General features: G+C 42.1%; 1 long non-coding RNA gene across 1 annotated transcript; it reads left to right on the forward strand.

Moving 5' to 3' along the window:
- The first annotated feature begins 1,081 nt into the window (after positions 1-1,081).
- On the forward strand, positions 1,082-21,336 carry LOC307188539. The gene is made up of 3 exons (XR_013828970.1): positions 1,082-1,299; positions 5,339-5,443; positions 21,017-21,336. It is a non-coding gene; the product is annotated as an uncharacterized lncRNA (long non-coding RNA).
- Positions 21,337-22,106: the final 770 nt, after the last annotated feature.

Consider the following 22,106-nt stretch of genomic DNA (forward strand, 5'->3'; position numbering starts at 1 on the left):
CAGCAGATGCAGTGTCTTTGACTGCTGTATGTACATCACTCCTAAGGAAGTGGTCCTTGTGCTCCAACCAACATCCAGCAGGACCAGCCTTACTAATGACCCTTTGTGCTGGAAAGCCCCCGTCCATCAAAAAACTGTCATGCAGTCCCCATGTCCAAGACCAGAATTCACTAAATGTCTTTCTCATAGTATTCCATGGTTGTTAAAGATTTAGTTTTTTACCTTTTAAATTATTTTAGTATAATATTTTAAGCAAGTAACACCTTCTCATGGTTCAAAATTAAATTGTGCAAAACGGAATATGCAGTGGCGAGTCCTCCTCCCACCTCTTTCCCCTGTCAACCCAATCCTCTTTCCCGGAGGAAACCAATGTTACCTCTTTCATTAAAATCTTCCCAGAGATACATCATGCAACTAAAAACGAAGGCAATCTATTTTTATAGAAGAGCGGAATTCTGCAAGATATTATAAAAAAGGAAGGAGGGAAAGTAAAATTGTTCCCATACTACCTGCTGTGTTGAAATTGGCCCAGATGGTCAACTCTTTCTCAAAATTATTAATAAAAAACCCAAACCGTACAAAGGACACACCTGTTTATCAACATTTATTGAACAACCTCCATGTATTAAATACACTGAGAGAAAATATTCTAGAAGAGTAAATGCGTTGGAAAAACTCTAGGAACGGAGTCAGGAGACAGTACCTTAAGAGTGTTTCCCAGGTCTGAAATTCTTTCCTAGAATTGTTCTTGAACAGAAACTTCAGGCTTGCTAGGAAAAAGGACCTATTGTTTTTTGAAAGGCATAAACAAGAACCAAGGAACTGCAGTCCAAAGGGCATGAAAGCACTTGCCCCAATTTGAGGCTACTGTGCTTACAGCGGAGCTCTCCAGAACTCTTTGTAGCTAAGTGCATGGGTTTCACGTGTGCAATATAGAAATCACGAGTGCACATCTCACAAGAGCTGGTTTGAAGAAGAGACCGTCACGAAAGTTCCCGGCGAGGAGCGTCGCCAGTCAAGTTCCGCAGCGTTGCCCGACCCTCCATTTCTCTCCTCGCAGAGACCGCCTGGAGCAGATGCCCACGCGCCCCGCGCCTGTACGCATGCGCACGCCCACTGGGCACAGGGCTCTCGGGCACGCGGACCGCCGTCCTCCAACGGCTCCCAGCGTCTGTTGGGGCAGTTTGCTCCGTAAGACAGGAGCGCATGCGCGAGCGCGGACGGTGGGGCCCCAACGGCCGTCCGGCGCGGGAGCGGGCTGTCATGGCGGCCTCTCGAGTCAATTATAGGAATCCTGAGGTAAGCGGTACGGGGACTTTTCACCCCTCAGGTGTCACCGCTCTGCGCTGTTGTTCACCCTGTGGGTTATTTGTGCCCTTGTCCGTGTAAGGAGACTCGCCACAATGTGGATTCACGCCCCCATAGCGCTCGATTCCCTTGAGGTGTTTACCCCAGGGTTATTGGCACCACTGGGGAGCCGGCTGCATGAAGGGTTCAGTGACTGCGGGGCCTACAGTGGGGGGTAAATCGTGTGTGCGAGCTATTAAACGGCTGCCGTTCTAGTCTGCGCGTTGTGAAGAGTACAAAAGCTAGAGGGAAGTTCTTGCGAGTTGAAAACCCTCATCTGCTTCCAGAGGTGTAGCTCAGGTGATTGGAAAATGAGTGAAGATCGAAGGAACACACTCATAGTTTCACTAGTGTCTTCCTTCTTATCATAAAAACATCAATCAACACTTATGTTCAAACTGCATTCTTTTGTCAGGGATGGGAGCAGCTTTGCTGAATGTGGTCACAAACATGTATTTGTAGTCTGATGTCAAATCATGATTGATTTGCAAGCATAGATGGGGTCTGTACGTATTTAATTGGTTGGTGGGAATCTGATATGTAGTCAAATGTGCGGGTTGGTTTTGTCTGTGCATATTTGTGTTTGAAGGGAGGTCATGCCTGTGTTTTTGTGAGAGTGTGTAAGAGTGAGTGCTGTATTTGGAGGGTGTTGAGATGTGACGCAGGCATACTCAAGGAGTTGGTGGTTAGGTGTTTGTAATTTGGTGTTTGGGGAATATGTTTACATGTGTTCTTTTCTCCCATGAATTTGGGGATTTGTGTGTGTCTAATGGTGCGTTTGGAAGGATTATCTGCCTATGCATAAGGGCAATGTCAGGAAAAGTCGTGGTGTATATTACTTTGGGTGTCCAGTCTGTTTATTTTGTATATTTGGGGAATGTAGGCTGATCATTTGTGTATTCAGGGCATGTTGTATGGTTATGGGGTGTTTGTGTGTGTGCATTTTCAGGAGCTGTCTATGTATATTTGGATGTGTAGAGGGCAAGTCTGTGACTATTTTATGGGACTGGTGGATGTTGTATATGTAGGTATGTTGTGTTTGTATGATTCTGTATTCTGCAAGATGGCAGAGTTAATTGTGTGTGAGAGGTTGGGAATGTGGGGTTATGTATATGCCAGTAGTGTGGTACTGTATGTGTATTTGGAAGAAAGGGCGTATAGGGTGATATTATCGCATATTTGTAGTGTACTGGGTAATTGTGGTGCTATTTGGGACTTGTGGAGAGTTGTGTGTTAAATGAGTTTGTGTGTGTATTCAAGGGGCATGGCCACTTGGAGGAATATTTGCTGAGGCTGTGCACTTGTAATTTTCAGTAGGAGCCTCTTAGGCTTATGTATTTTGGGAAGTGAGTGTATGTGTATCTGATAGAGAGGTGGGGTTCTATGTTTCTACAGGGAAGATGGACAATTGCATTTATATGTATTAGAAATATGTGGTACCGGTATTTGTTAGTACTTGTATATGTGTGAGCTGGCTCCTGATAGCTAGGGATAAGTTGATATATGGAAGTTGTTTCCTAAATGGTTTGCTGGAGATATTTCCACGTATCTTACTTGTGTATTCTAATCTGTGTGTGTGTCCATCATCAGGTGCATGCATTATCAAAGTTTGTTCATAAGGTATGGAGTTGTTAGGAGTATTCAAAGTGTATTTCTTTGGAGAATGCTAGGGTGTTTATACATGTGTTTGGTAGGCGTAAGAGGTGGTCTGTCTATATATTCAGGGTGAGGGTAGAAATATATATACACACACATACACACACATATACGGTTTATATGTTGGGGTAGTGGTGGGGAGCTTGTATTCTGGAGAGGTAGCATAATGTATAGTGTTTGGGAGGGGTCCATATGTTCAGGGGTTAGGAATATTTGCATGTGTGTGTCCATAGGTGTGTGAGAATTGTGTATGTATATTAGTAAGACTTCAGAGGTTGTCGGTGTTTTTCTGTTTTGAGTGTGTCTGAGCATTTGGGGTGTATACTCATGAGGAGTTTGTGGGTGTGTGTATTTGTGATTTGTGAGTATATCAGGAGGCTTAGAGTCCTCTATGTGTCTATTTCGAAATGTAATGCCTGAAGAATTTAGTGGTGTTGCTTGTATGTGTGTTGTCAGTATTAGTGAGCTGGACTTATATGTACAGTTGACCCTTGAACAACACGGGTTTGAACCCTACGGGTCTACTTATAGTGGATTTCTTTTTCAGTAAATACTACAGGACTACTACAGGATCCATGGACGCAGAGCCACTGCATGGAGGGTTGGCCCTAACCCCCAAATTGTTCAAGGGTCAGCTGTATTTGATAAGTATAGGTTATTTGTGTCTGTGTGTGTTTTTGAGTTCCTGGGGCTTGTGGGGTATGTATTCTGCGGGATGTGAGAGTTTAGTTTGTGTGTTTGGAAACCAGTAGACTGTGTAGGTTACGTGTGTGTGCAGGAATCCTGGAGTATATGTATTCCAGGGCTGTGGGATTGCATATGGGTCTTTTTTGGGATTGCACATGAGACAGTTGTGTACTTGGTGAGCCTGTGTGTTTAGGTACTCAGTGTGTACATCTGGATGGCATATCGGTTGCAAATGTTTGTTTTCAGGCCCATGTTGTGTGTATATATATAGTTGTGAGAGTGGAATGTGAATATTCAGGGTGAGTAAGGTTTCGCCTGTAAAAATTTAGGTAGCAAGAGGTGGTATGTTTGTGTATTTATTCAGGGTGAGGGTAGAAATGTACGTGTGTGTTCAGGATATATATATATGTGTGTGTGTGTGTGTGTGTGTGTGTGTGTGTGTGTGTGTGTGTACAAACACATATGTATGTCTGTGTTGGGAGCTGAGGTTTCTACTTGGAGTGTAAGTGGACTGTGTGCACATATTCATAGGAAAAGGTATGGGATGTGCTGGAACTGGTTCATACTATCTTGGGATAGTCAATGGTGCCTATCTCTTCCCAGCTCTGTGTTTAGTGATGTCAGGTGGGTAGCTTTAAATTGGTCATGCTGGGAATATTTATACCATGTAGATACCATAAGTGAAGTCTTTCCCACCTTTCTTGGAGAGCTTTTTATCAAGCACTTACCAGCGTACCACTGATGTGCGTGTTTGGATGTATGTATGTATGAAGCAAGAATATTTGGGCATCGGTGGTTTTGTATGGGACACTCATGTGAATTGTGAGTGGGGCATCTGGGGCTATGGGCCCTTGTATATGTGCATTGACCCTGGTAGTTGTGAATCATTGCATTGCTCCTATCCTGTTCTTTAGGGCCAGAGAATCCCCATAAATGTTGTTGATTCCCAGTAGAAATCATGCAGATGGCTACAGAGGTGTCTGTACCTTCGGCAGGTGGACACTACTTCAGCATTTGTGTGGTCCTAGCATCTGGGTCCCTAGAAGGGTGGGCGTGGTGGACAGATGGCCATGCAGAGCAGAACCTTCACAGGTGTGTTGTTGGCGTGACAGGCAGCAGTCAGAAAGTCATGGGGCTTCCTGGATAGGAGGTCAGATGACCAAGGGCTCTCCCAGGAAAACCCCCTGAGAATCTGTTGGACAGCTACAGGCATTACTTGCTCTTCTGTGGCACAGCTGACGTGCAAGGACACCCTCCACATGGGGTCCAGAGCCATGTGTCCCTGAGCCCAACTGCCCCAGGGTGGTGGGAACTTTTGCATATCAGTCTGGTCAACTGTATCACTAGGTCTCAACCAACCTGTCTCCATGGAAACCTAAGTCCTCAGGGATAGGCAGGACCTCTAGGGATCACTGAGCTGACAAGGACAGAGGTGGGGAGGCTTTGTCACTGAGGGAAAGTCGGGGACTGAGACCTGGAGAGCCTTGGGAGTCCCACTCTGAGGAGATATGGCTCTGATGTTCCCAAACCCTTTAGACATGTTCTCTATTCTTTTCTGAAGGCACAAGATGCTTCTAGCAGTGGGAAGCTTATCTCAGTTTCATGTTTCTCTGATAGGATGAACTGACCCTTTTATTCACTATTCCAGGTCGAGCTGCAAACCCATCAGAGGGAACCATGTGATCATTGTAGCCACCAGCTGACCCTACAGCCTCCCTTGGACCCACCCAAGAATTTCTGAGCCTTCTTTCTGGTGAGTCTTGTGGCCTTTTCTCCCTCATTGTGAATCCTCCTGCCAATAAAACATGCTGTGAATGTTAACAAAAGGAAACCTCAACTAGAATTGGAGTCTGGAAGCCCCCCCCCCGTAGAGGGAGCTCTCATGCCTTGTAACTCATCATCAATTACCCCAACAGGAAGAGGTCATTTACTGACCCCAAAGAGGAAGTGCAACCGCCTTACTACCCGAGCTGGAGGAGGAAAGACTTCCTTCCTGGCCAGCAACAAGAAATAGAAAATACAAATAGCTAATAGAAAATTCCGCAGTTTAGCCAATGAGACGCCATTGTCACCTGAAGTTTTCCTTTCCTCCAGTGAACTTTCATTTTTTCCCTTGATGATGACTTTCTTTCCTTGTCCCACCCTCCTTACTATAAAAGCCTTCTGGGACTTCCCTGGTGGTCCAGCAGCTAAGACTCTGCGCTTCCAATGCACGGGGCATGGGTTCGATCCCTGGTCGGGGAACTAAGATTTCCACATGCCATGTGGCATGGCCAAAAAAAAAAAAGCCTTCCGTGTTGTGTAACCCGTTGGAGTATCTCCCTTTCTATCAGATGAGATGCTGCCTGATTCATGAATTGTTTAATAAAGCCAATTTATTCAAAATTCAAAGTAAATCTTCAAATTTACTCAGTTAAATTTTGTCTTTTAATACATTGGTGGCATGCAGAGGTGGCCACTAACAGTTTAATATGTATCCCTCCAGAAATGTTCTGTATAAAAATATGTATGTGCACTTTTCTAAAATCCAGTCTTATGATTGCTACTGCTAACAGGATGATTTTATGATTAAATGCTTATCTTTTTAAAAAGAAAAAGGTAAATATATTGGTGGCAGTGATGGGATCTGAAGCAAATTTCTGATAACATTTGGGACAAGGAGGAACAGGTGTGGTGCCCACAAGTCCTTTGAGTTCCCTGTCTTTCTTGCCATTGCTGAAGGTTGTTGGTAAGCTCCTCTTGGTTTGAGCTCCATTCTCTTTGCCTTTGTGCTCCCAATCTAATTGGCTTTCCTTTACAGGGCAGGGCAGTTTGGGCTGGTAGAGGATTCTCCCTGAGACCAAAGCCCGAGCCTTTCATATGGATATTCCCAGGACACAGTAACATCTCTTGGTTATTGCCAGTATATTTTTGAGCGGTAAACCCTAGCCCCTAATTTTGTTCCTTGGATTCCACATTGGGCACTGCTGACAGTGTAGTCTGCACTTGCCCATCTGTTTGGAATCAGCCCCCAGTTTCCATGCTTGGAACTGTTCGTGGCGGCTATAGTTCTCCAATTTGTTTGGAATCAGTTTGCAGTCCCCATTCCTTGGGATTTGCTGGTTGGATCTTTTTCCTCAGTCCAAGGATCCCTGGTAATTGGTGGTGGTGCATACCAGACCTTCTTTTGTCCAGGACATAGTAACATCTCTTTGTTACTGCTGATATATTAAGGTGCAGTTTTTTTGTGTTCTTTTTTCTTTCAACATCTTTATTGGGGTATAATTGCTTTACAATGGTGTGTTAGTTTCTGCTTTATAACAAAGTGAATCAGTTATACATATACATATGTTCCCATATTTCTTCCCTCTTGCGTCTCCCTCCCTTCCACCCTCCCTATCCCACCCCTCCAGGTGGTCACAAAGCACTGACCTGATATCCCTGTGCTATGGGGCTGCTTCCCACTAGCTATCTACCTTACGTTTGGTAGTGTATATATGTCCATGCCTCTCTCTCCCTTTGTCACAGCTCACCCTTCCCCCTCCCCATATCCTCAAGTCTGTTCTCCAGTAGGTCTGTGTCTTTATTCCTGTCTTACCCCTAGGTTCTTCATGACATTTTTTCCCCTTAAATTCCATATATATGTGTTAGCATACGGTATTTGTCTTTCTCTTTCTGACTTACTTCACTCTGTATGACACACTCTAGGTCTATCCACCTCATTACAAATAGCTCAATTTCGTTTCTTTTTATGGCTGAGTAATATTCCATTGTATATATATGCCACATCTTCTTTATCCATTCATCCGATGATGGGCACGTAGGTTGTTTCCATCTCTGGGCTATTGTAAATAGAGCTGCAATGAACATTTTGGTACATGACTCTTTTTGAATTATGGTTTTCTCAGGGTATATGCCCAGTAGTGGGATTGCTGGGTCATATGGTAGTTCTAGTTGTAGTATTTTAAGGAACCTCCATACTGTTCTCCATAGTGACTGAACCAATTCCCATTCCCACCAGCAGTGCAAGAGTGTTCCCTTTTCTCCACAGTCTCTCCAGCATTTATTGTTTCTAGATCTTTTGATGATGGCCATTCTGACTGGTGTGAGATGATATCTCATTGTAGTTTTGATTTGCATTTCTCTAATGATTAATGATGTTGAGCATTCTTTCACATGTTTGTTGGCCGTCTGTATATCTTCTTTGGAGAAATGTCTATTTAGGTCTTCTGCCCAGTTTTGGATTGGGTTGTTTGTTTTATTGTTATTGAGCTGTATGAGCTGCTTGTCAATTTTGGAAATTAATCCTTTGTCAGTTGCTTCATTTGCAAATATTTTTTCCCATTCTGAGGGTTGTCTTTTGGTCTTGTTTATGGTTTCCTTTGCTGTGCAAAAGCTTTGAAGTTTCATGAAGTCCCATTTGTTTATTTTTGTATTCATTTCCATTTCTCTAGGAGGTGGGTCAAAAAGGATCTTGCTGTGATTTATGTCATAGAGTGTTCTGCCTATGATTTCCTCTAAGAGTTTGATAGTTTCTGGTCTTACGTTTACGTCTTTAATCCATTTTGAGTTTATTTTTTGGTATGGTGTTAGGGAGTGATCTAATCTCATACTTTTACATGTACCTGTCCAGTTCTCCCAGCACCACTTACTGAAGAGGCTGTCCTTTCTCCACTGTACATTCCTGCCACCTTTATCAAAGATAAGGTGACCATATGTGCGTGGGTTTATCTCTGGGCTTTGTATCCTGTTCCATTGATCTATCTTTCTGTTTTTGTGCCAGTACCATAGTGTCTTGATTACTGTAGCTTTGTAGTATAGTCTGAAGTCAGGGAGCCTGATTCCTTCAGCTCTGTTTTTCGTTCTCAAAACTGCTTTGGCTATTCAGGGTCTTTTGTGTTTCCATACAAATTGTGAGGTTTTTTGTTCTAGTTCTGTGAAAAATGCCAGTGGTAGTTTGATAGGGATTGCATTGAATCTGTAGATTGCTTTGGGTAGTAGAGTCACTTTCACAATGTTGATTCTTCCAGTCAAAGAACATGGTATATCTCTCTATCTATTTGTATCATCTTTAATTTCTTTCATCAGTGTCTTCTAATTTTCTTCATACATGTCTTTTGTCTCCTTAGGTAGGTTTATTCCTAAATATTTTATTCTTTTGGTTGCAGTGGTAAATGGGAGTGTTTTCTTGATTTCACTTTCAGATTTTTCATCATTAGTGTATAGGAATGCCAGAGATTTCTGTGCATTAATTTTGTATCCTGCAGCTTTACCAAATTCATTGATTAGCTCTAGTAGTTTTCTGGTAGCATCTTTAGGATTCTCTATGTATAGTATCATGTCATCTGCAAACAGTGAGAACTTTACTTCTTCTTTTCCGATTTGGATTCCTTTTATTTCCTTTTCTTCTCTGATTGCTGTGGGTAAAACTTCCAAAACTATGTTGAATAAGAGTGGTGAGAGTGGGCAACCTTGTCTTGTTCCTGATCTTAGTGGAAATGCTTTCAGTTTTTCACCATTGAGGATGATGTTGGCTGTGGGTTTCTCATATATGACCTTTATTATGTTGAGGAAAGTTCCCTCTATGCCTACTTTCTGCAGGGTTTTTATCCTAAATGGGTGTTGAATTTTGTCAAAAGCTTTCTCTGCATCTGTTTAGATGATCATATGGTTTTTCTCCTTCAATTTGTTAATATGGTGTATCACATTGATTGATTTGTGTATATTGAAGAATCCTTGCATTCCTGGAATAAACCCCACTTGATCATGGTGTATGATCCTTTTAATGTGCTGTTGGCTTCTGTTTCTAATATTTTGTTGAGGATTTTTGCATCTATGTTCATCAGTGATATTCGCCTGTACTTTTCTTTCTTTGTGACATCCTTGTCTGGTTTTGGTATCAAGGTGATGGTGGCCTCGTAGAATGAATTTGGGAGTGTTCCTCCCTCTGCTATATTTTGGAAGAGTTTGAGAAAGATAGGTGTTAGCTCTTCTCTAAATGTTTGATAGAATTCGCCTGTGAAGCCATCTGGTCCTGGGCTTTTGTTTTTTGGAAGATTTTTAATCACAGTTTCAATTTCAGTGCTTGTGATTGGTCTGTTCATATTTTCTATTTCTTCCTGATTCAGTCTTGGCAGGTTGTGCATTTCTAAGAATTTGTCCATTTCTTCCAGGTTGTCCATTTTATTGGCATAGAGTTGCTTGTAGTAATCTCTCATGATCTTTTGTATTTCTGCAGTGTCAGTTGTTACTTCTCCTTTTTCATTTCTAATTCTGTTGATTTGATTCTTCTCCCTTTTTTTCTTGACGAGTCTGGCTAATGGTTTATCTATTTTGTTTATCTTCTCAAAGAACCAGCTTTTAGTTTTATTGATCTTTGCTATCCTTTCCTTCATTTTTTTCCCATTTATTTCTGATCTGATTTTTATGATACCTTTCCTTCTGCTAACACTGGGGTTTTTTTGTTCTTCTTTCTTTAATTGCTTGAGGTGCAAGGTTAGGTTGTTTATTTGAGATGTTTCCTGTTTCTTAAGGTGGGCTTGTATTGCTATAAACTTCCCTCTTAGAACTGCTTTAGCTGCAACCCACAGGTTTTGGGTCATCGTGTCCCCACTGTCATTTGTTTCTAGGTATTTTTTTATTTCCTCTTTGATTTCTTCAGTGATCACTTTGTTATTAAGTAGTGTATTGTTTAGCCTCCATTTGTTTGTATTTTTTACAGATCTTTTCCTGTAATTGATATCTAGTCTCATGGCGTTTGGTCGGAGAAGATACTTGATACAATTTTAATTTTCTTAAATTTACCAAGGCTTGATTTGTGACCCAAAATATGATCTATCCTGGAGAATGTTCCTTGAGCCCTTGAGAAAAATGTATATTCTGTTGTTTTCGGATTGAGTGTCCTATAAATACCAATTAAGTCCATCTTGTTTAATGTGTCATTTAAAGCTTGTGTTTCCTTATTTATTTTCATTTTGGATGATCTGTCCATTGGTGAAAGTGGGGTGTTAAAGTCCACTACTATGAATGTGTTACTGTCGATTTCCCCTTTTATGGCTGTTAGTATTTGCCTTATGTATTGAGGTGCTCCTATGTTGGGTGCATAAATATTTACAATTGTTATATCTTCTTCTTGGATCGATCCCTTGTTCATTATGTAGTGTCCTCCTTTGTCTCTTCTAATAGTTTTTATTTTAAAGTCTATTTTGTGTGCTATGAGAATTGCTACTCCAGCTTTCTTTTGGTTTCCATTTGCATGGAATATCTTTTTCCATCCCTTTACTTTCAGTCTGTATGTGTCTCTAGGTCTGAAGTGGGTCTCCTGTAGACAGCATATATATGGGTCTTGTTTTTGTATCCATTCTTCCAGTCTGTGACTTTTGGTGGGAGCATTTAGTCCATTTACATTTAAGGTAATTATTGATATGTATGTTCCTATTCCCATTTTCTAAATTGTTTTGCGTTCATTATTGTAGGTCTTTTCCTTCTCTTGTGTTTCTTGCCTAGAGAAGTTCCTTTAGCATTTGTTGTAAAGCTGGTTTTGTGGTGCTGAACTCTCTCAGCTTTTGCTTGTCTGTAAAGGTTTTAATTTCTCCATCAAATCTGAATGAGATCCTTGCTGGGTAGAGTAATCTTGGTTTCAGATTTTTCTCCTTCATCGCTTTCAGTATGTCCTGCCAGTCTCTTCTGGCTTGCAGAGTTTCTGCTGAAAGATCAGCTGTTAACTTTATGGGGATTCCCTTGTGTGTTATTTGTTGTTTTTCCCTTGCTGCTTTTAATCTGTTTTCTTTGTTTTTAATTTTTGACAGTTTGATTAATATGTGTCTTGGTGTATTTCTCCTTGGATTTATCCTGTATGGGACTCTCTGTGCTTCCTGCACTTAATTAACTATTTTCTTTCCCATATTAGGGACGTTTTCAACTATAATCTCTTCAAATATTTTCTCAGTCCCTTTCTTTTTCTCTCCTTCTTCTGGAACCCCTATAATTCGAATGTTGGTGCGTTTAATGTTGTCCCAGAGGTCTCTGAGACTGTCCTCAGTTCTTTTCATTCTTTTTTCTTTATTCGGCTCTGCAGTAGTTATTTCTACTGTTTTATCTTCCAGGTCACTTATCCGTTCTTCTGCCTCAGTTATTCTGCTATTGATCCCATCTAGAGTATTTTTCATTTCATTTATTGTGTTGTTCATCATTGTTTGTTTCATCTTTAGTTCTTCTAGGTCCTTGTCAAATGTTTCTTGCATTTTGTCTATTGTATTTCCAAGATTTTGGATCATGTTTACTATCATTATTCTGAATTCTTTTTCAGGTAGACTGCCTATTTCCTCTTCATTTTTTAGGTCTAGTGCGTTTTTATCTTGCTCCTTCATCTGCTGTGTGTTTTTCTGTCTTCTCATTTGCTTATCTTACTGTGTTTGGGGTCTCCTTTGTGCAGGCTGCAGGTTCATAGTTCCCGTTGTTTTTGATGTCTGTTCCCAGTGGCTAAGGTTGGTTCAGTGGGTTGTGTAGGCTTCCTGGGGGAGGGGACTAGTGCCTGTGTTCTGGTGGATGAGGCTGGATCTTGTCTTTCTGGTGGGCAAGTCCGCATCTGGTGGTGTGTTTTGGGGTGTCTGTGGACTTATTATGATTTTAGGCAGCCTCTCTGCTAATGGGTGGGGTTGTGTTCCTGTTTTGCTAGTTGTTTGGCATAGGGTGTCCAGCACTGTAGCTTGCTGGTTGTTGAGTGAAGCTGGGTGCTGGTGTTGAGATGGAGATCTTTGGGAGATTTTTGCCATTTGATATTATGTGGAGCTGGGAGGTCTCTTGTTGACCAGTGTCCTGAAGTTGGCTCTCCCACCTCAGAGGCACAGCACTGACTCCTGGCTGCAGCACCAAGAGCCTTTCATCCATACGGCTCAGAATAAAAAGGAGAAAAAGTAGAGAGAAAGATTTTGTAGAAGTAGAAAGAAAGAAAGAAAGGAAGGAAGAAAGGAAGAAGAAAAGAAGGAAAGAAAGAAAGGAGGGAGGGAGGGAGGGATGGTGCGAGGAAGGAAGGAAGGAGGGAAGGAAGAATGAAGGAAGGAAGGAAGAAAGAAAGAAGAAAAGAAGGAAAGAAGGAAAGAAAGAAAGGAGGGAGGGAGGGAAGGTGCGAGGAAGGAAGGAAGGAAGGAGGGAAGGAAGGAAAAAAGAAAGAAAGAAGATAAAGTAAAATAAGATAAAGTAAAATATAATAAAGTTATTAAATTAAAAAATAATTATTAAGAAAAACAATTTTAAAAAAAATGGATGGATAGAACCTTAGGACAAATGGTGGAAGCAAAGCTATATAGACAAAATCTCACACAGAAGCATACACATACACATTCACAAAAAGAGGAAAAGGGGAAAATATCATAAATCTTGCTGTCAAAGTCCACCTCCTGAATTTTGGGATGATTCGTTGTCTAAAGGAGGGAAGGAAGGAAGGAAGGAAGGAAAGAAAGAAAGAAAGAAAGAAAGAAGGAAAGAAAGAAGATAAAGTAAAATAAAATAAAGTTATTGAAATTAATTATTAAGAAAAAAACTTAAAAATACAACAAAAACAAAAAGACACACCAAAAAAACGGACAGATAGAATCCTAGGACAAATGGTGGAAGCAAAGCTATACAGACAAAATCTCACACAGAAGCATACACATACACACTCACAAAAAGAGGAAAAGGGGAAAAAATCATAAATCTTGCTCTCAAAGTCCACCTCCTCAATTTGGGATGATTCGTTGTCTATTCATGCATTCCACAGATGCAGGGTACATCAAGTTGATTGTGGAGCTTTAATCCGCTGCTTCTGAGGCTGCTGGGAGAAATTTCCCTTTCTCTTCTTTGTTCTCACAGCTCCCAGGGGTTCTGCTTTGGATTGGGCCCCGCCTCTGCGTGTAGGTCACCGGAGGGCGTCTGTTTTTTGCTCAGACAGGGCGGGGTTAAAGGAGCCGCTGATTCGGGGGATCTGGCTCACTCAGGTCGGGGGGAGGGAGGGGCGCGGAGTGCGGGGCGAGCCTGCGGGGGCAGAGGCCGGCATGACGTTGCACCAGCCTGAAGCCCGCCGTGCGTTCTCCTGGGGAAGTTGTCCCTGGATCCCGGGAACCTGGCAGTGGCGGGCTGCACAGGCTCCCCGGAATAGGGGTGTGGATAGTGACCTGTGCTCGCACACAGGCCCCTTGGTGGCGGCAACAGCAGCCTTAGAGTCTCCCGCCCGTCTCTGGGGTCCACGCTTTTAGCCACGGCTCGCGCCCGTCTCTGGAGTTCTTTTAAGCAGCGCTCTTAATCCCCTCTCCTCATGCACCAGGAAACAAAGAGGGAAGAAAAAGTCTCTTGCCTCTTCGGCAGCTCCAGACCTTTTCCCGGAGTCCCTCCTGGCTAGCCGTGGTGAACTAACCCCTTCAGGCTGTGTGCACGCAGCCAACCTGCGCTCTGACCAAAGCCCTAGCCTCAGCTCGCAGCCCCACCCGCCCCGGCGGGTGAGTAGACAAGCCTCTCGGGCTGGTGAGTGCCGGTCAGCACCGATCCTCTGTGCGGGAATCTCGCCACCTTGCCCTCCGCACCCCTGTTGCTGTGCTCTCCTCCGTGGCTCCGAAGCTCCCCCCTCCGCCCCCCGCAGTCTCCGCCCGCGACGGGGCTTCCTAGTGTGTGGAAACCTTTCCTCCTTCACAGCTCCCTCCCACTGGTGCAGGTCCCGTTCTTATTCTTTTGTCTCTGTTTTTTCTTTTGCCCTACCCAGGTACGTGGGGAGTTTCTTGTCTTTTGGGAGGTCTGAGGTCTTCTGCCAGCATTCAGTAGGTGTTCTGTAGGAGTTGTTGCACGTGTAGATGTATTTCTGGTGTATCTGTGCGGAGGAAGGTGATCTCCCCGTCTTACTATTCCACCATCTTCCCCTCCGGCCCCTTTTTGTGTGTTCTTTTGGGTTGACAAATGCTAGCTAAGGAAATGATATACTTTATCACCAAAGAGTTGAGAATGCCAGCTTCTGGCACACCTGCTTATTTTATATTTAAGAACTATGGTCCTGGAGGTTGTAGATATTTAGAAAGATGGCAAAATTATACTAATATTGATCTAGAATTACAGTGGTCATTGTCGGGCATGTTCCAGTTAGACAGGATTGTTCATTTAAGGAAAACACTAGAGAGCAAGGGTTCACAAATTGGACAGGGAGAATGAGATGTCTGCTTTAACTGGTATGTAAAAGTTTACAGAAGGTTTCAAGATTCCAAAATAGCTTCGTTTAGAGACTTAGAACAAAAAGCTAATGAAAAATTAAAGAGACAAAAGGTACCTGAAACAGAAGACCATAGGACAGATGTGACTGCAGATTTAACTCCTACTGTCCCCCTTCCTTTTTCACCTGAATACTCTTGTTTTACTCATTTTCTGTCTGCAATACTTTTCTATTCCAAAGAGAATATCGAACAATTGCCATTTAAAGTAAAACTACCTGAGGTTGCAGGTGAGCCCCCTCAGGTGTCTTTTACCCCTTGGTCAAAGACTGAGCTGAGAGCTATAGTCAAAGAATTCTCTAAACCTAGGGAGGACCCCCCAACAGTTATTGAAGAATTTAGAGTGACTGTCAGGGTGTATGTCCCCAAACTGCTAGATCTTTATCCGCTTGTACCCGTGTTGGTAGGACTGGGGGAAGCCCCAGAATGGATGCGGGAAGCAAAATGACATAATCCCTAGGATGATCTTCAAGATCCTCAACCTGAAAAGGCTTGCAGAATAACAACTGACCTTTTATAAGCTATTCCTAAAATCTTCCCTGCTCACACTTGGTCTATTATTAATTGGCCTAATAATGATTGGTGTATTATTCACTCATACAAACAAAAGAGGGGTGAATCTGTGGAAGACTTTAGAGCCAGTTTGGAAGCTCTCTTTTTAGAGCAGTTGGTGTTCCAAGGAACAAAAAGGCCACTCAGCCTGCTTTAACTGCCCTTTTTGTAAATGGATTATCTTCTGAGATTAGTGGATTGATAAAAGGGCAGAAAAGAGGGTGGGAGGGTGTAGGCCTGACTGAACTCATGACTATAGCTGAGCATTTTGAAAGGACCCTGGAGCCAGATCAGAAACAGAATCCACCAAGCTCATAGCCTTACAGTTACAACAGCTCTAAGGCAAGAGACACAAAATAACACCTGGGCCTCCCCCATTACAACCTCCTAGGGGTCCGTGATCAATTCGATGACCCAAAGTTGATGTTTCATTTGTAATCAGTGAGGACACTGGAAGAAAAGCTGTCCTCAAAGGTCCTATGCAAACTCTTCACAAATGGTCTCATATCTGTCTCAAAGGGAGGGCCCCCCATGACCCTCTCCCATAGTTGGCAGAACTCCAGAGGTTCTCTGGTAAACTATTACCAGCAATTAGCTTAAACAGCCCAGAGGAAAATATAATGAAAAACTGCCAAATTTTAGTTGATACTGGAGCTATGCTTTCTACTTTAAACCCCACTCTCATACTTCACTTTGAAATCTACGTTAAACCCTAACCCTAACTGTAAACAGAATTACCTAACCCTGTAACACCCTACCCCTAGCCCTAACCAGAGCTGTGCTTTCTACTCTAAATCCCACCCTCAAAGAACAACAGGTCCCTCTGAGTAAAGAGGATGTTTCCATAGTGGGAGTACCTAATACAGTTCAGAGAGAATTTTTATCTCCACCAAGATTCCTTTTTGCTATGCAATATAGCCCCAGTTAATCTATTCGGTAGAGATCTCTTTTCTAACTTAAAAGGGCCAGTACATTTTGCCTCCAGTGGAGATCTCACCTTAAAATTTCCTGATCAACCTGAACCTGATCATTTATGTTCCTTAAAATCGGTCCTGGATATAGAAGAGGAAGTTCAACAAAAGTTCCCTAATTGGATGGAGATGCCTGCAAATTTGGGGGCTACTTCTGACAGTGTTAACATCAGAAGAATAAAAAAATGCAAACCTATAAAGATTCAGATAGATGTAGCTAAACCTCTCCCTAGGTTACCTCAGCAACTATTAAAGGCTGCGGTCATACAAGGTCTCATACCTATTGTAGAAGACTTAATTGCCCGGGAGGTAATCATTCCTGTACTCGTCCCTGCAGCATGCCAATCTTGCCTGGTTGGAAACCTGGCAGGATGGCGATTTGTCCAGGGCTTGGGAGCTGTTAATCAAAATAGTTTTTCCCTGTTTTCAGTTGTTCCAAACCTAGCTACCCTTCTGTCACAAGCTTCAACTGACTTGAAATGGTTTAGTGTTGGAGACCTTTGTTCACCTTTCTTCAGCATCCCGGAGACTCAACAGCCAATATCTATATGACTTTACTTGGAACAGTCAACAATATACCTGCACTTTTATACCTCAAGGGTTCACTGGGACCCCTTCTTTTTTCTCCCAAGTACTTCACCAAGATTTAAGTACCCTCTAGTTCCCTGAGAAATCAACCATTTTACCATATGGAGATAACCTCCTGCTGTACTCAGCTACTGTAAAGATTCCATAAGGCATTCATAAAATATTCCATTTATTTGCTGCAACAGTTAGCTGAGAACGAACACAAAGGAAAAATTACAATTATCTCTAGACGCTGTTCATTACCTAGGACGTAATCTAAGCACTGAAGGAATTCAGCTATGTCCAGAGAGAATTAGGCTGATACAGGAACTTCCTAGACTCACAACTAAGTGCTAGCATTGTGGATTTCTAGGTTTAGCTGGTTATTGCAAGCTCTGGGTTCCAAATTTTTCTGTTACCTCTTCCACTCTATGAACTTATTAAAGATGTAGTTCCTGAATCCTTTGTTTTGGAAGATAATCAGAAGCAGGCTTTTATAAGGCTAAAACAAGCACTGCAAGAGCTGCCTGCCTTAGGGTTGCCCAAATGATCAGGTTCAGGTTGATCCGGAAACTTTAAGGTGAGCTCTCCACTGGAGGCAAAATATATTAGCCCTTTTAAATTAGAAAAGAGATCTCTACTTAATAGATTAACTTTAGGTTATTCAAAACCTTTTACTTTATCTGTGCATGAAAGGCATAATCAGGCCGCGCAGAACTGTGTGAGCATGGTAATAAACATAGGCCTGTTGCCTGTTATAGCATGCAACTTGATTCAGTTGCTTTTGCCTATCTCAGTTGTCTTCAGGTTATAGCCACAACTGCAAATTTAGTGGAAGCCTTGGCAGATTTGACTCTAGAAAATGAAGTTTATTTGCAAACTCCACACATTGTCCACAGTCTTCTTAAGGCTGAATTGACAACATTTCACTGCAAGTATCACTAGATTAACTTCCTGTGAAATCCTGCTTTCACCACCTAATCTTTATCTTAAACTTTACAACGTACTCAATCCTGCTACACTACTACCTGTGTCTCACAAAGGTGAGGGCCATGGCTGCAAGGTAACAGTGTCCCATGGGAATTCCCTGGTAGTACATTGGTTAGGACTCCGAGCTTCCACTGCAGGGAGCGCGGGTTCGATCTCTGGTCGAGGAACTAAGATCCCACAAGCCACATGGCGCGGCGCAAAACAAACAGAAAACAATGTCCCATTTTGTGACACCGTGTCCTGAGTAAAGATGTTCCCAAGTCCAAGCTTGCTCGGCTTGCCGCACGATAGGCCGTAAATCGGAGATGAGGTGTTGAGACAAGGAATATGACTTTATTCGGAAAGCCAGCAGACCGAGAAGATGGTAGAGTAAAATCTCAAAATAACCATCTTATTGGGGCTTGGATGCCAGTTTCTCTTATAGCACAGAGATGGGGAGGAGATGAGGAGGTAAAATAAGAAGGCCATAAGTTTTGGGAATAGCCTCTGGAATGGCCGCCTCGGGGAGGACATGTGTTAATTTCTTCCTTTTTGCAGCCGTCCACAGGTGGACAGAGTCCATATGTTTCCCTGAACAAAGGCACTTTGGTTTAACATTCAGACAGAGGGACAGGGTTCTCCGAGGCAGGCCATTATGTACAGACAGTATCCTTTTAGTGAACAAAAGCAGCTGAAGGCAAAGGTTAAAGTAAAAGAAACAGATCCAACGTGTAGTCAGATTTGGCTCTTCCCTGTTACAATTCCCTACTGTCAATGTCCATTCCACAGTCTTGTGGAAAAAGGGGTGACGGCCCTTCTAATTGCTTCGTCAGATGGATCTTTCCGGAAGTGTCCACCATGGGTGCCAGTTTTCCAAACGTTGTTTTTTTTTTTTCTTTTTTTCTTCCTCTCTGGAAAGTGTCTCCTTTACACCTGTAGCCTTAAAAAAATATTCTCAGCCTAAAAGTTGAGAGTTATTACCTATTTGATGGGAATTTTGAGCACTTCAAGCCTGGGAGGCAGCATCTCAAGTTAAGGAATTTAGCACTTTTCTATGTATGGGAAGATGCAAGAGTCTGGGCTCAGTGAAATCATTCATTTGATATGTACCTCAGCTATCCGGGGCCTGTATCCTATATTCTCATATCCTGAGTTTCGTCAGGGCTCACCGGCTCACGTTGGAGGGCTGCAGTCGCTAATGACTGATGTGTCAGGAAATATTCTATTTCTCAGATCCTCTCCTCTTGGTCAGGATTTTGACCAATATTTGGGAGACATTTCAGGATCAAATTTTGTCCCACAGCGCTGGGAGGCTCATCCCAGGTCAGGGGAGAATTCTTGATATGCCACTCCAGGTGCTAGTTTTTGGATTAGGCCCTATTGACAATTAAAGAGCCTCTGGATCCTCTATCTAATTATGATCCAGGAGACATTTTCCGTTGTTGCTTCCTCCCATACCTAGAATCACACTATTACAGTTACTTCATGTTATAAATGTGGTCTATTTCCTCAAGATGTTTAGCCATAGAAGTACTGTTGGAGGCCTGGTTACATACTGGGTACTGTAAGAGACACCAATCTTATAAAATAGACAGGATATAAGTAATGCAGCTAGTAACGGTAACAAAGACACAGTGCAGCAGGGGGAGACAAAGAGCAAACAATCTGGAAACAAAGAACAATGATCAGTATAACTACTTGTAATCCAATTGCAATAGCAAGTGACCAGAGGTACCATAACTGATTTAGTGAGCCATCTGCTGTTTCAGTGTACCAGCAGTGCGTACTTAGACATGCAGGGCTTAATCTTTGAGACAATCATATGCTACTGGCAGGATCAACCAGGTAGAGAGAAAAAGATAAATGTTTCAATTCTGCTTACAAGGGTATAATTTAAGAAATTACTGTAAGTCATAATTAGTTTAAGGGGAGGGTTTTGCTTACACCTGGAAAACACAGATTTAAAACAGTCATTTTTCAGATAGAAACCATAAAAATTATAACCATAGTCACCAGTTTACCCAGTCATGTGCAACTAATTGTTTTTGTTAACAGCTTTATGAAGCCATCAGGTTTCCCATTAGAATTCTTCAAGTTCTTACCCAGTTCACCTTTATGGTTTGAAAACCAGAAACTTGTATTTATGCAAAGGTCCCTTGTATAAATCTTCTTGAAGAGGAAGCATTTTTGCAAAGGCATCAGAGTGAAACCATAACTGTGTACAATGGCGAAAGACTTAAGAAGGCACGTTTAAATTTGATTACAGTGCAATTGACAAAGTAACGTGGTTACTGCGGTGACATGCGACACTTTCAGATAATAAAGAGAATTCTGACTGGTAACATTTTACCAGGCCATACCAAATTTTAGGAACTCCATCTAATCTGTAGAATACCTGTATCATTTGGCATACAATATAACCTAAGAAGATTTATTGCTTATTTGACAACACTTCCCGTGTAATTCAACATACCAAGTCAACCTAATTAGTTAATATCTCTCTTTGGGGTGTTTCAGGGGCCCTTTGAAGCACCCCAAAGTTAGCTAGAGGTCAAAGGAACTTCATTATAATTTGATTTGGGAAGTTTTGTCAAAAAAGTAAGAAAAGGGTTTAAAACAGATAGGATCACATGTCCCTGTGAAACAATAGTTATTCACTTAACCAAAGTAACAATAAAAGATTTCAAAGGCAAGTACAGAACAGATCTCTTAAAAGGTAGAAAAACTTAAAATCTGGTATCGAAGGCAGTCCAAAATCTTAAGAAACCTTGTCTTCTTAACAGAGAGAAAAGCGAAATTCAAGTTGTGCACCAGCTTACTTTTAAAATTTATTTACTCAATTAAACTTATTTTAAACTTAGTCCTGACCACGTACAGAGCTCCTTTTTTCAGGGTCCACTTTCTATAAACCTTCTGTCACTTCTTTTAGCACAATTCTGACTTTCAAGTAGTCAGATATCTGGAGAGATTAATTTTAGATAGACCTTCCTAAAAGATAAGTATTTTAAAAAGTTTACCTAAAGCTCTTATCTCATTTGCATTTTCTTTCCTTAAAAGTTTCTTCACGGGCTTCCTTGGTGACGCAGTGGTTGAGAGTCCCCCTGCCGATGCAGGGGACACGGGTTCGTGCCCCGGTCCGGGAAGATCCCACATGCCGCGGAGCAGCTGGGCCCGTGAGCCATGGCCGCTGAGCCTGCGCGTCCAGAGCCTGTGCTTCGCAACGGGAGAGGCCACAACAGTGAGAGGCCCGCGTACTGCAAAAAAAAAAAGTTTCTTCACATCAAGTTATTTTCTTGCTGAGAAATTTGCAACACATATAACAAGATTTTATTTAGGTTATATTAAACCTAGGCACAATAAAAGTATTACACTTAATGTTGATGACTCTAACAGCATGTCTATATTAATTAGATCAACAAGCGAACGTTAATACCAGGTCTCAATTAATACTGAATATTTCCCAGTTCACATGAACCTGAAGCTCATTTAGCTCAGTTTCTCTTGTATTTAGAATAGTTTGGTTTGTAAGTGCTTACTTTTCTTTAAGCCAATTAAATAGACCTCAGCAATGTTATCCAAAGACAAAGACACATACAAGGACACAAACATACAGAGACGTCATGGTTGTCATTTCAGAATTTCAGCACTGAGTCAGGTACAGCCATGTGAAGCCCATCAGTTTATAAAAAGAGGTTGGATTCAAATTAGGTTTCTGGCAGATGGAACAAATCAAACTCACTTGTCTAGATGGCTGAATTTTTACAGAAAAGACACTTAGGTTTTTTATTTATCCTTGATAAGTCAATTTCTGAATTACTTTACCCTCTTTCAAAAAGATGCATTTTAAAAAGATGGCAGAGATGAGGGTTCCTGAGAAGACCAGAAAGGACATTTGCATCTCAAAGATACAGGCAAGTTTTTCCTAGGATGACTTTGTTTCCCCTTTGTTTAATATTTACAAGCCTCTTGAGATAAACAGGGAGGGTTTGGGGAGTGGTATCTATTGGAGAGTCAGTCAACTTGTTCCCCACTGTCAGAGTTCCCTGGGGCTCCTGTGGGGAGATGAGATTCGGACGCCTCAAGTCAAGGGAGTCCCCTGGCCTCTTATAGGATGTCAGCACAAGGGAAATTGCCCTGCTGCGGAAGT

Source organism: Stenella coeruleoalba, assembly GCF_951394435.1.
Source record: "Stenella coeruleoalba genome assembly, chromosome: 7".
NCBI lineage: Eukaryota > Metazoa > Chordata > Mammalia > Artiodactyla > Delphinidae > Stenella > Stenella coeruleoalba.